The sequence below is a fragment of the Euprymna scolopes genome, chromosome 5 (assembly GCF_053919585.1).
Source record: "Euprymna scolopes isolate OS-2025 chromosome 5, ASM5391958v1, whole genome shotgun sequence".
NCBI lineage: Eukaryota > Metazoa > Mollusca > Cephalopoda > Sepiida > Sepiolidae > Euprymna > Euprymna scolopes.
Genome location: NC_136486.1, coordinates 9469735 through 9483720, shown reverse-complemented (window position 1 = coordinate 9483720; position 13986 = coordinate 9469735).

Below are 13986 nucleotides of genomic sequence, written 5' to 3'. Positions count from 1 at the left end.
CCACAATATACACCTTAGTGTCTGTCTTACAAATTGATATATCTTTCTTTAGATAATAATAACACAGGATATTAACGTAAATCCAAATATTTATTTACAAAGGGTACAACATGAGAGTCTGTCTCGCTTGGTGTCTTCGAACTCTCTCATTTCGGAGGAGTATATCTATAATATCTTATTGTCCGAAGGGGTGCTAGGTCATTCCATTATAAAAAAAATGCATTAATAAAATGTGCTCTGATGAACTCATAGCACTTTTGCCTCCTCCAACGTACATACCCCCGACTAACACGAAAAGAAGCAAAATTCCAACCCTGCACTGTTGAGGTCCTTGGAGGTCGGAAATCCTTTTACTATAATCGTTTCTTCTCTCGGACTACTAGACTTAGGAGTTCCCTCCCTGTTTCCTAAACATAACGTGAACAAATATTTCGTTACTCAACTCCCCACAGTAGCATGTTAGATATGATCAGATATAATAGCCTTTATATTTCAAGTGGCAATATGTTTTGTTTGGGATGAAGAAGAGTATTAAAAATAACAACGAATACAATAAGATTCGAACTCGACATAGCAGTCTTCATATTCTATGACGGTATCCATTAAGACAATCCAACACACGTTGACTATGATCCTATTCACCCAAATAGATAAATCGAAACTGAATAAACTTTGTCCCCCGATTCCAAGTTGCAACGTTAGAGAAAAAAAATGTTTGGAATTCCAAATTAAGAACAAACCCCTTGAGACAATCGTATGACAACTTTGACTTCTTTCCGGGAGTTCTTGTATCCATGCCGATTCCAGTCCCAAAATAAACAGCTGACGGCGAATCCCCGATAGGCTCAGCAAACCCGAAGCGGATTAAGTAAATGGCTTACGTCGAAATACGAAGCATCTCTCTACGACGCATTGTTTGTCTAGGTGAACACAAACGAGACAGCTGATGGGTGTATTTATATTACGAATGTGAAGGCCCAGAAAATACTTCACTCGGTGAACGGATAAACCGATTAAAATAATGGAGATACAACATTTAGCTTGGCTTCATTTGATTCATCTTATTTACGAATGCATGGAATACGATCAGTAATGCACTCAAGTGACCTCACACGCGCACGATAGTCAATGAAACAACTTTATAAACCCTCATGTAAAGATAGATATTTGCTCGTCATATGACCTTTTTATCTAAATCATATAATTGCTATTTTTTAAAATCCAGCCCCCCCCCGAAAACAAAACGAAAAAAAAAAAAAGAAAAAAGAACTCCATAAACACATTTGGGTCATTTAAATTCCAAAATATAATATATATATATATATATATATATATATATATATGGTATAATCACGTTGCACATCGGTCCTCGCAGAGCCCTCCCGCGCCCGGGCGACAAGATCAAAGTGTAGTATCTGTTCCAACAGATACTGCAAGCAAAGACCCTATGTGGGGGCGACCCCACAGATAAGACCTTGGTCAATGTAGGGGCAACCCTTCATACCAATTGTCACTATCCAGCTCCCCTACTCCCCGGGGAGTTGGTCCCCATTTCTCCTTCACTCCTCACATTAAAAATCGGTCTTGTGCCTAATTTGCTCGGTGGGGGAGCAAATAAATACCATCTGTTCCGACAGATACTGCAAGCAAAGACCAGATGTGGGGCAACCCCACATACCTGACCTTTAACCAGCTCCCATTTCCCACCTCTCGGGAGCTGGTCCCCTTTTTCCCTTCCCCCTCCCTTCACTCCTCACATTAAAAATTGGCCTTGTGCCTAATTTGCTCGATGGGGGAGCAAATAAATACCCACATCGGTCCTCGCAAGATCACCCAAGTTAAGCAACAATGAGCATGGCCCGCACCAGATGGTAGCCATTTGGGATTACTTGGTGCAGTAAAGTACTCTCCGCTTATTCCGGCATTGCTTCCAGTCGTCCTGAACTTAAATACTTGCAATTGGAATTAAAACAGTGCTGAACCAGGAGAGGTGTAGTTGGAGATTGTGCAACTCTTGCTACAAAAATGTCACGTTTAGGTACCCTTCAGTGGATATCCATAGTCTGTTACGGCTGAACGGAGCCTAAGTCTACCAGTATAACCCTAACTACGAAGGAAAAATTTATTCTTCGCAGATGTTCGCACTAATATTCATACGAAATCATAGAAGTGCGTTAATTATATTAAATGAAAGATAAACAATAAAAGTGAAATATAACTCCATTATATCAGCAGAATAATGACGAAAAGTTAAGACGAAGATTTAGAAAAAAAAAATTTATGCCATGGTATTTCGAAGTAAGTTAATAATGTAATATTTCATATATAAATTATTATTATTATTATTATTATTGTTATTATTATTATTATTATTGGCTCACATGGAGCTTTCACACAAGTCATCAAAGATCTGATTGGAAACCTGTGGTGTTCTCTGAATGAGAACAAGTCTCCCCAGACGTCCAGTTATCTCCACCTCCTTCGATAGCATTTGCAAATAAATTTGCGTCATCGCAATAGCCTCTTACCATTGATTTCTCGCTGACAGCGGCCATTGATCTATACTGAAATTTGAGTGGAACTAAGCCTCCCCAAGATCCGAGTTCTCTTCGCGCTTGTCCAGCGGAGGTTTAGTCAGCGCTCTCTACTTGGTCTTTCCATCCTCCTTGGCCCTTCTCGGCACTTTGGTATCACTTTTTTTTGGGGGTGGGGGGACAATGACGAGACAATGGAAGGGGATGCATGATAAGGGTATAGAACTTGTAGATATGCAGCTTCAGTGTTCTTCATTCCCTGTAACGCTTCTTTGTTATATTGTATACTTGTATTATTCTCCGCCGTCAAGGGGTTTCCTTAATGTTTCAGACGTTTTCATTATCGTTAATCGTTGTATTTTTGCAGCCATTCCTCTGACTCCAATTTCTCCCATTCTTTTTCCAAAGTTTTTCGGAATTGTTCCTAGTGCTCCTACTATTATAGGTATTATTTTGATTTTTTTCATCATCCAAACCCCTTTAAGTCTCTGGCTAGCTCTGTGTATTTGCTCCGTTTCTTCTTTTCTTTCATGTGGTCAGCTGGGACAGTAAAATCTACGATTTGACAAAATTTTTCTTTCTTGTTAATTATTACGACATCTGGTCTTCTTGCTTGCATAGGTTTTCCGTCTGTATGTCCATGTCCCATAGGATTTTATTATTATTATTATTATTATTATTATTATTATTATTATTATTATTATTTCTGATGACATAAAGAGAATATTAACTTTTTATTTAGATTTATGCATTTTTGGGGATAATACATAAAAAAGTGATGAAAAAATAATATTTATATAATAACTTATCAAGATGCAGAAAGCTCTACATGGAGCAAGTAATATAAGAAATTGATGATAATTCGAAGATTAATATATACTTTATTTGTTCATCAAAATCAACAAGTCCCTTTACTATACTATAGTATTTCGAAGCTTAATGCTTCTCATCAGAAAAGAAGGAAATAGCAAGTCTCTCTCTTTCTCTCTCTCTCTAATATATATATATATATATATATATATATATATATATATATATATATATATATATATATAACCTGACAAAAGCACATATGCCTAAAAATAAAAGTAAAAATAAACTATAAGTATACAGGTTATAAAATAGAGATAAATATGAAATACACAAAATTATAAAAAATATATAGGTAGAAATATATAAATACTAACACGCCGCCCGACGTGGTCCGATGGTAAAATACGCATAAATATTATATTTTTTATTCATGCATATTTCTTATTTATTATAAACAGAAATACCGTAAGTATTAAACGTACTGTTAAATTCCTTTAAATAAATGAAGTATAAAAAACGGAAAGAAACTGAGACATGTGAATGCGAGTATTATGTTTTTCTAAACAGTTCATTTCTTTTAAGTAAAATAAAAACTCGAGCTGATATCTAAACTAAAACCTAAAGACAGTGAGTCAAATACCATAACCATTAGTCCAGCTTGACACATATTTAAAAAGTGTTTTCAAACCTAATTATTCTTAAGATAATCTGTCTCGTGAACCGTTCATGCATGCGCATTCGTGAAACAGTTGGCAAACATAAAAATCCATTAGCCCGCACGTAACAATTTTGCAATTTTGATCCCCTACCTATCCTATTTAGCAGGATGAAAACTGATTAAAAAGTTTTCGACATGTCTGAATATCTTATATACCAAATTTCAAGTCTGTAAATAGAAACTTCGATGAGTATTTATGTTGAAGTTTTCTTAACACAAACAATTTCACTTTTATAGATATATAGATAAGAGAAAAAGATAAAATAAAATAATTGTTATGGTGTGTCCCCTACCGATAATAATAAACTCTTCCACTAATTATGAAACTTTGGAAAATGTCCTTCGGCGATATTATGCACATGTCATACGGATTTGGCAGTTTGATTGGCGTATAACCACACTCATTATTTGTTGAAATTACTTTTTGGTTAATATATTTGCTACTGAGTCGTCTTTTTCCCCGACTCTTACAATAACAGAGGGAATCAAGAAGAATATAAATAAAGATACAATCAAAATAAAATAAAAATTTTAATAAAATCAAATTCTAAATAATATACAATGCCCCCCCCCAAAAAAAAAATCCGCACTATTATTTTCCAAAATACCGCAATTTTAAGCTAAATTGAATGTAACGGTTTAAACAATCTATATCTCCTTTCGTTCACCTATTATTCTTTTATAATTTTATCCTTCCATATTTGATTTTTAATTGAAGTATCTTAGTGTTCACGTCAATTTAAAAAAATAACTTCAAATCGAGAAGGTAGAAAGAAACTCCGCAGTAACAAATGAGCAACAAAGCATCTCTCATCGTAATTGTTCTTATCCCAGGTTATACGACGTAATATTTAGTCCACATGTCTCGACTTTTAAGTAGTGATCATCAGATGCTAGTTAATCTCCACCTTTCTGGTTTATTCAATTAAGAAATCGGCCGCAACTTTTAAATGCGATAAGAAAACGGTACGAATGATTGTGTAAAAGCACCCAAACACAGCACTGTTTGTGATACTCCTAAATCTGGTCGTCCTGGTGTTACTTTTTACAAGAAAGACAACGCTATCAAGATCTGAAGCATCATAAACAGATCTGAAATGGCTTCTCAAATTCATCAACAGTTAAATCTTGTTAAAAAGTGCTCTCTTTCTACAGTTAACAACAGATTGAAAGAATTTACACATACTTAAATCATTCGTTGTCATCTATGCTGGTGACACGACCATCTATGGCAACACATCAAAGGCCGTAATTGACAAAGTTCTCTCAGATTCTCTTTCCTCTGATCTTGAGCGCGTGGTACAGTGGGGGAGGAGGTGGCTGGTTACTTTTAATGCATCTAAAACCAAGCTCCTATCTTTACATCATCAACGCTCTAATCCCCATCTGACATCAATTGATATGGGTGGCTCTCGTCTAGAGGAAGCTCCATGTTTTGATAAGCTTCTGGGCTTGACCTTTCCCTGACCTGAAATGGAATACGTACATTAAGTCAGTTTCCAAGCTCGCTGGAAAAATGGTAGGATCCTTCTACCGCTCCAGAAGATATCTCCCCCCCCCTGATGGAATTCTCTATCTGTATAAAAGCCAAGTACGTCCAAGGATGGAGTACTGCATCCACATCTGGGCAGGAGCTGCTAAAAAGCCTATCCTGCCTTCACAGAGTACAAAATAGGTTTCGGGGCCTAGCGGATGATGTCATTTTCTCTTCCCTGCAACCTCTCTCCCACAGGAGAGACGTTGCGAGCCTATCTTTGTTTTATCGTTACTACCATGGCAGGTGCTCATCTAAACTCCAATCACTGCTCCCCCTCGCCAATCCTTCACGATAAACACCTGCCAGCGAATGTTCAAGATGTTCCGAAGACATAGAAGATGGAAGTGGTTTAGTTGTTTTTCGTGACGTCTGTAGAGGACCCACGTTTCACAACCACATAGAAGAGATGTCAGGACCACTGCTTTGTACACTTTGACCTTTGTGTACTGCTGAATTCCTTTTCGTTCCCAGACTGTTTTCCTTAGTCTGCCAAAGGAGCTGCTGGCCTTGGCAATGCGGTTGGTGATTTCGATGTCGATGTTGGCAGCACGAGAGAGTGTACTGCCAAGGTAGGTGAAATGGTCTACTGCTTTCAAGCTCTGACCATTTACTTGGATGTTCGGTTCCTGGTACATGTTGCCAGAAGCAGGCTGGTGCATGACTTCTGTCTTACTCATACTTATTGTAAGACCGAAGTTCTCACATGCTGAAGAAAATTTGTCCACTTCCAGTTGCATTTCATGCTCTTTGGTGGCATTGAGAGCACAGTCGTCAGCAAAAATGAGCTCTCTGATTACTGTTTCTTTGACTTTACTGACAGCTTGTAGACGGCGGAGATTGAAGAGCTTCCCATCACACCGGTACCGGATTTGGATGCCAGGAGTAACTTCCCTGAAGGCATCAGTCAGCATTACCGAAAACGTCATGCTGAAAAGCGTTGGTGCTAGCACGCCACATTGTTTTACGCCGTTGGTTACCGGGAAAGGGGCTGAGATGTCACCGTCATCAGTTACTCGCGCCATCATGCCGTCATGGAACTGTCTTACAATATTCACAAACTTGTCCGGGCAACCAAATTTTGACATGATCTTCCACAGGCCTTCCCTGCTCACTGATTCGAAAGCCTTCGTAAGATCAACGAAAGTCATGTAGAGGTTTTTATTTTGTTCTTTGCACTTCTCTTGGAGTTAGCGAGCGGCAAATATCATATCGATGGTTCCGCGACCTGTGCGAAAACCACATTGGCTTTCTGGAAGGTGACCCTGTTCCAGGTGTTTCAGAAAGCGGTTTAGAAGAACACGAGCTAGTACTTTGCCTGCGATTGAGAGGAGAGAGATATCTCGGTGATTATCGCAAGACTGTTTGTTGCCCTTCCTTTTGTAGATGTGAACAATTGTTGCGTCTTTGAAGTCTGGAGGTAGAGTTTCGCTTTGCCACAACTCTTGGAACAGTTCTGATTGTTTGAGGATGAGATAGCGACCACCAGATTTGAATACTTCGGCTGTGATGGCGTCGGAGCCAGGTGCCTTGCCAGTCGACATTTACCTGGTAGCTGTTACAATCTCCTCCTCTATGGGTGGTGTGTCGAGGGCATGGTTGATTGGTACTTGAGGTAGTCGTTGAATGGCTTCATCATTGATGTCTGAAGGACGATTCAGGACACTGTCAATGTGTTCAGCCGATCTCTCAAGGATTTCATTTTTTTTAGTGATGAGTGAACCATCTGCACCGAGCAGGGGAGATGTGCCTGATGTCGTTGGTCCATAGACACGCTTCAAGGACTCGTAGAAATGCTTCATGTCGTGCCTATCGGCGTAGCCTTGGATCTCGTCGGCTTTGTTACTGAGCCAGGTATCTTGCATGATGCGCAGTTTTTTCTGGACTTCACTTCGCTTACCACATGAGGCGTATTTCTTTGAAGTGTAGTCTGGGTCATTTTGGTGGATCTTGAAGAGCCGGTGCTTCTCTGTTAGCAGATTTTGTATCTCCGCATCATTCTCATCAAACCAGTCTTGATGGTTTATGGGTTTTGAACCCAGTACCTGGAGAGCAGCGGCGTGGATTGTCTTGCTGAGAGAGTCCCAATTGTTGGACTCGAGTTCAGAGAGTTGCCTTGTTAGGGTGGTTTGGAGTTCTTCCTGAACTTCGGGGAGTTTCAGCTTGTTGACATTCATTCGTTTGGCAACTTTTGACCCTGTGGTCTTCTTTTGGGCTTTATTTGCAGTCTGTTTTTTGAAACAACGAGGCGGTGGTCTGTCCAGCAGTCGGCACCACACAAAGCTTTCGTCACGAGCACATCTTGAGGTAGTCAATCATGTGCCAATGCTTGGAGCGAGGATGTCTCCATGAAGTTTTGTTTCTGGTTGGGAGACGGAACATTGTGTTGGTTAAGGTCAGTCCATAGATGGCACAGGTCCTGAGCAGCAGAAGACCATTGCTGTTGCACTTTCCTATCCCATGATGTCCGATGATACCTGACCACGCTTGGTGATCCTTGCCAACACGGGCATTGAAGTCACCGAGGAGTAGGAGCTTGTCGGTCTGTGGTACAGAGGAGAGGATGGCTTCGAGGTCTTCATAGAATTTGTCTTTGGTTTCTTCGAGGTTGGTCATGGTTGGAGCGTAGGCACTGATGATGCAAATGTTTTCTTACTCAGCTGGAGCTGTAGCTTGAGAGTCATGAGGCGATCGTTCACGCTTTCCGGAATGCTATCGAGTTTGCCCACAAGATGATGTTTGATGGCGAATCCAACGCCTGCCTCGCGGCGCTCTTTATTGCTACGTCCGCTCCAGAAGAATGTGTAACCACCGCCAGATTCAATGAGCTGACCAGTGCCGGGGAGCTGCGTCTCGCTGAGAGCAGATATATCTACTCCATATCGTCCGAGTTCTCTGGCAACTAAGGCCGTTCTCCTTTCCGGCCTTCTGGTCTTCTCGTGGTTGAAGTTTGATCGAGTACTGTTCTGACATTCCAGGATGCCAGAATGAGTTTTTGTTTGTTCTTTTGATTTCGACCGAAAAGGGGGAAACCCACCAGCCGCGGTAAGCTGGCCAGGTTGCAGTGGAACAGGCCATGTTTGGAGCACCTTTTCTAGCTCCTTCCTCAGGCTAGGAGGCAAGCAGAGCCGACCCTAAAAAGGACTGCTTGGTCGCTCAGGTGGCTACCGGACCTCGCTGCTGTTCGGAATTCAGAGAAGAACGGCCATATGGCCTGAGCCGCCTATGTGCAGGTTCGCAGCTAGAAGCTTCCAGTGATTCCGCACCTGCTACCACCGCTGCTCGCTCATCACCACAGGACTTTTGTAGTTGTCAATGACTAGCGCTGGAAGGAGATTTAAGTGAAGGAGGCTTGCGCAGGACCAACCTCACTCTCTCTTCCGAAATAAACCTCGCCCTGCGGCAGGGCAGAGTCGAGACAGCTGGAGACCTATCCGGATACAGGAGCTGCCGGAGGGATGCGCAGTGTGCTGTCCAACCGCCTGAGGGGCCCCACTCCTGATTTTCTGTCTGGGTTTACTCCCGTAGGTGGACTGTCGTCCAGGACTGATGAGCTCCACCTACACAGCTGCAATCCAGCGACGGGGGGGGGAGGGGCTTATGGGTACTGCACCTTGCCCAGAGGTGGCCCAGTACAGCAGCAATCAAGTAGTGACATTCTCCTCAGACACCGGATCTCCTGATCTGGGTCTTGCAGCCGGATGTAATTTAGTGTCATACCCAGGACCAGGGCTTATACTACGCTTGCAATGGTGAATTAATTCGGCCAAATACATTAATATGTTGACTGAGTATTTTCAACTTTACTTTGGTCGGAATTTGGATGATAATCCCATCTTTATATAGGATAATGCTCCCATTCACACTACTGGCAATATCAAGAGGTTACTGGAAGAGCATGATATACCGTGTTTGGATTTGCCTGCATAATATCCAGACCTCAATCATATAGAAAACGTATGGCTTTTCACCACGCAACAGCTACGCGATGTTACATATTCAAATCTCGAAGAAATTTGGACAAAAATTAAAGAGAAGTGGGATGCCTTTTTGACGGAATATTGCCGCAGACTAATTCAAGGAATGTCCCAAAGATTGCAGGCTGTTCAATTCCAGAATGACAATTCTACCAAATAATACAGTGTCATTTGTATTTGTGCTGCATGAATGTTTATTTAAATAACATTTTTCAGTTGTACGGAGTTTCATTATGCCTTTTCGATTTGTAGTTAATTTTTTAAATCGACATGAACACTAAAACACTTCAATTGACAATCAAATATGAACAGATAAAATTATAGAGGAATAATAAGCGAATTAAATGAGGTATAGATTGTTAAAACAGTTACATTCAATTTAGCTTAAATTTGCGCTTTTTTGAAAAAATGGCAAGTGCAGACTTTCTTTTTGGCGCTACTATATATATATATATATATATATATATATATATATATATATATATATAATTTGAAGTTGCTATTTTTCAAAGGTAAGGTAAGCAGTGAAATATAACGAGGTTAATACAAGTGTTCAATACGGAAGTAAAGCAAGTTACACTTTCTATTTGTATTTACATAAGCAGTAATTTGTTGCTACACAGCCATGAGCATGTTTCGGTTTTCTAGCATTATGAATTCCGCTTTTGAATATAAGCGTTGTTGTCTGATGAGGTCTCTAGTTACTAAATACTAGAAGACGGAAATATGCTCATGACTGTATAGCAACAAATTACTGCTTATGTAAAGACAAATTGAAATTATATATATATATATATATATATATATATATATATATATATATATATATATATAATGTGTGTGTGCATTTAAAATGGTTTGGCAATGAAATTCTAAGAGAGATAAATAAAAATATCTTTCAGAGAACAATGGCTTAGCAATTGGACTTTGAAGTTAAAACAAAATAATAAGCAGTAGTAATAGCTTTCATTTTCATGTTTCATCTGTTCATTTTGCCCGCCATTTTGGATAGATGTTTAATGCGCAGATGTTATCCGTAAAATAAACGACTTATTTTAAGAAAAATAAATGTAAACTGTATTTCAAAGAAATACAAAAAAAAAAAAAATAGTAAAAAAATAAAAAAAATTGTGGACACCGGCATTGGGCGAACCGACTCCAGGTTGATGGCCAATCAATTATATTTAATAATCTGCTTTATTTAGAAAAGCACTTAACTTTAAAAAAATATTTTTGGCGAATTCCACACGTTTACTGGACGTTTTGAATATTATTGGCATTGAGAAAGAAAGTTTGTGAAAATATCAGACAGTCGCCAGACAATGCGGTTCTCGATATTGACCTCTTGAGATCCCAAGCGAAATATTACCTTGCAGAAAAAAAATGGCGTCATGATCATATATATATATATATATATATATATATATATATATATATATATATATACAATGGAAAATATTTAGATGCACACACACACGCATACACACATAAACATATATATTTATATATTGAAAATAATTTAAATGTTTATTTTATACTAGCAGTTCAGCCATTCTTTACTCAGGTCCTATGTACTGTTGATAACTCTCCCTACGTGCGAATACACTTTATGTAAGATTTCAAATGTTTAGACAAAAAACTATCTAAGTAATTTCGTAGAGACCGTAGAGGTTAATTTCTTTTTTAATTTGAGCCCAATTTTGACCCTTATCATTTATTATTTTGGTCTCAAAATCAAAGTAAAAGTTTACACTCATGTCCAAGTTACATACATCTAAATTTTCAAGTCTTTAGACCCAAAATTGGCGCAGAAATTTGGTAGAATCTGCAAAGGTAAACCTTTTGGCAGTCAAATTTTCGGTGATTAAAAAGCTTGCTGCATGTCTAAATACACTTTATGCAAAATTTCAAATGTTTAGACGCAAAATTGGATTAATAGTTAGCTAGACACCGCAAAGATTCAAGTGTTTGAACTTTGACCCCTTGGCAGTTCAAATTATCGACCCAATCCGATTAAAAAGCTTGCCCTATGTCTGAATACCCTTTATGTAAAATTTCAAAGGTTTAGACCAGAAATTGACTGAGTAATTTGGTAGAAACTGCAGAGGTATTTTAAAAAAAACTTTGACCCCAATTTTGACGCCTTAACATTTATTTTTTGGACTCGAATCCAATTATAAAGTTAAATCCATGTCCAAGTAACCTACATTAAAAATTTTAAGTGGTTAGATCCTAAATTGGCGGAGGAGTTTGGTAGAGTTTTCAAATGGTCAAATCGAGTGTGTATCCGTTGATATCTTATATAGAGTGATATAGTTCTCGATTGATTAACTGTGTCTAACTGTGTCTGATATATACTCGAAAGTTAAAACAATGAAAAGAATATGCTGTTGTCATAGCCCTATTGGTAACCACCCCTGACGGATCAGAAAGTACTCGAACGAAAAGCAATTATGGCGGATACGTCGACCAGCTTCAGCCAGAAAAATACATTAAGAAAATTAGAACGGATGAGGACATATGTATGTTGGTTTTAATGGAATATGTTTAAAAAGAAGAAGAAGAAGAAGCCCATATATATACTTATTTAAATAAAAATGTAACTGTGAAATAGTGAGTAATAGATAATGTAAAACACTACTGGTCTGATTGCCTTGGAAGTTTGCTATGTGGACGATATATTGATTCTTGCCGATAACATAGAGGAAATAAAATATTTAAAGAGTACATTTCAGAATAATTCCGTCCTTCACTTCACATACGAACTAAGTGTCGATAATAAAATCTCGTTTTTAGACGTTCTCATTTGACTCTAGTAGCGATGATTAAAAAAAAAAAAACAAAAAAACAAACCTACATCCGCTAATTCCTGTATTTATTGTATATATAAAAGTGAATGTCCATATTGTTATAAAACTAACATAATAAAGAATCTTATACATTGTGCGAAGGTGATTTTCTTCAAGCAAAAAGATATTCTTTAATGAATTAAAAAATATAAAACATGTTTTAGTCAATAACTAATTCCCAAACTCTCTTGTAGGTAAACAAATAAAACTAGCGATCAGCAACTTGAATCAAACCAACAATAACCAACAAGAAAACTCTCAAACTATTCAAATATATTACCGTAATCAGCTAGACAAGAACTCAAAAACTGATGAAAGTATTCTAAAAATATAATCCGCCGGTACGTGATTCCCAATGATAATAAAAAATTAAATTTATTATAAAAAACTGCAGAAAACTAACCTCGTAATAAAAAAAAAACATTTCGCATACAAATAATTTGTTAGTTGGTTGGTTGGTTGTTTTTGTTTTACGGCATATCAACCCTTTTCGGGTTATTTAATGCCGAATCCAAAGATTTTGAAGAAAATGTTTTTTAATAGAATATATTTGTTGTTTTCACGTCGGTTTCTATTTAACTTATAGTTGAGACCCTAACAGATATTACCACTCCGGGTCAGAGTGGACCTGGGAGCAATGGTAATTAAAGGGTGGCTCTACACTTCCCAAAGCCCACAAGCTGGGGCCTGTTCACTGGATATAGTTTAAGGTCATATCAAGGACCCCCATTGAGGGACTTTTACCCTCTGCAGGGGGGCAGTCAGCGTATTTTAATGCCCCACCGACAGGGCCAAATAATTTGTTAGAAATAATCAATGCAGTTTACAAATTAACTGTCCATTAGGAGAATGTATCTCTAATAACAGTAACTACATAGGTTATACTAGAAACACATTGTCGCGAAGATTAACTCTCCACCTCCCTGACTCTAGTTCGATATCGCAACATTTGGGAAAACACAGCTGCCCTCATTTGGAATTCCGAAAAATCATGGTAGAAAACACTAAGGTTTTGCAAGGCGAGAAAAATGTTAAGAGACAAAAAATGCTCGAAGCATTGTATATAAAAAAAAACAAAAAAATAAACAAACAAACAAAAAACGCAGATCAATTATATCAATTACGAATATAGTCGAAATATTTTAAAATGCTTAGCATAGCAGATTTTAAATTTTAAATTTGTACATACACATATACAATAAATTATTATATTCCATATATAATATAAAAATATCCGCCCACCTAATTCATAAGCCACCGAGTGACCATGATAATATATATATATATATATATATATATATATATATATATATATATATATATAAATGTAAATTTGGTTCGTTAAAACTGAATAAAACCATATTTCTACGTTACCAATTTATTTGAAATTTTCAGACAACCCATCTTTTGAGTCGAGGCATGTTTTTATGTCATTAAAATAAATTTATCTCGCGAATTATTAAAATATTAAATAAAATATAAATATTTTTCGAAGTCGTTTCTGCGAGACTTGCCCGGTTTTATTTCTGGTAACTTCCGTTTCAACTACTACAAGGTAAGT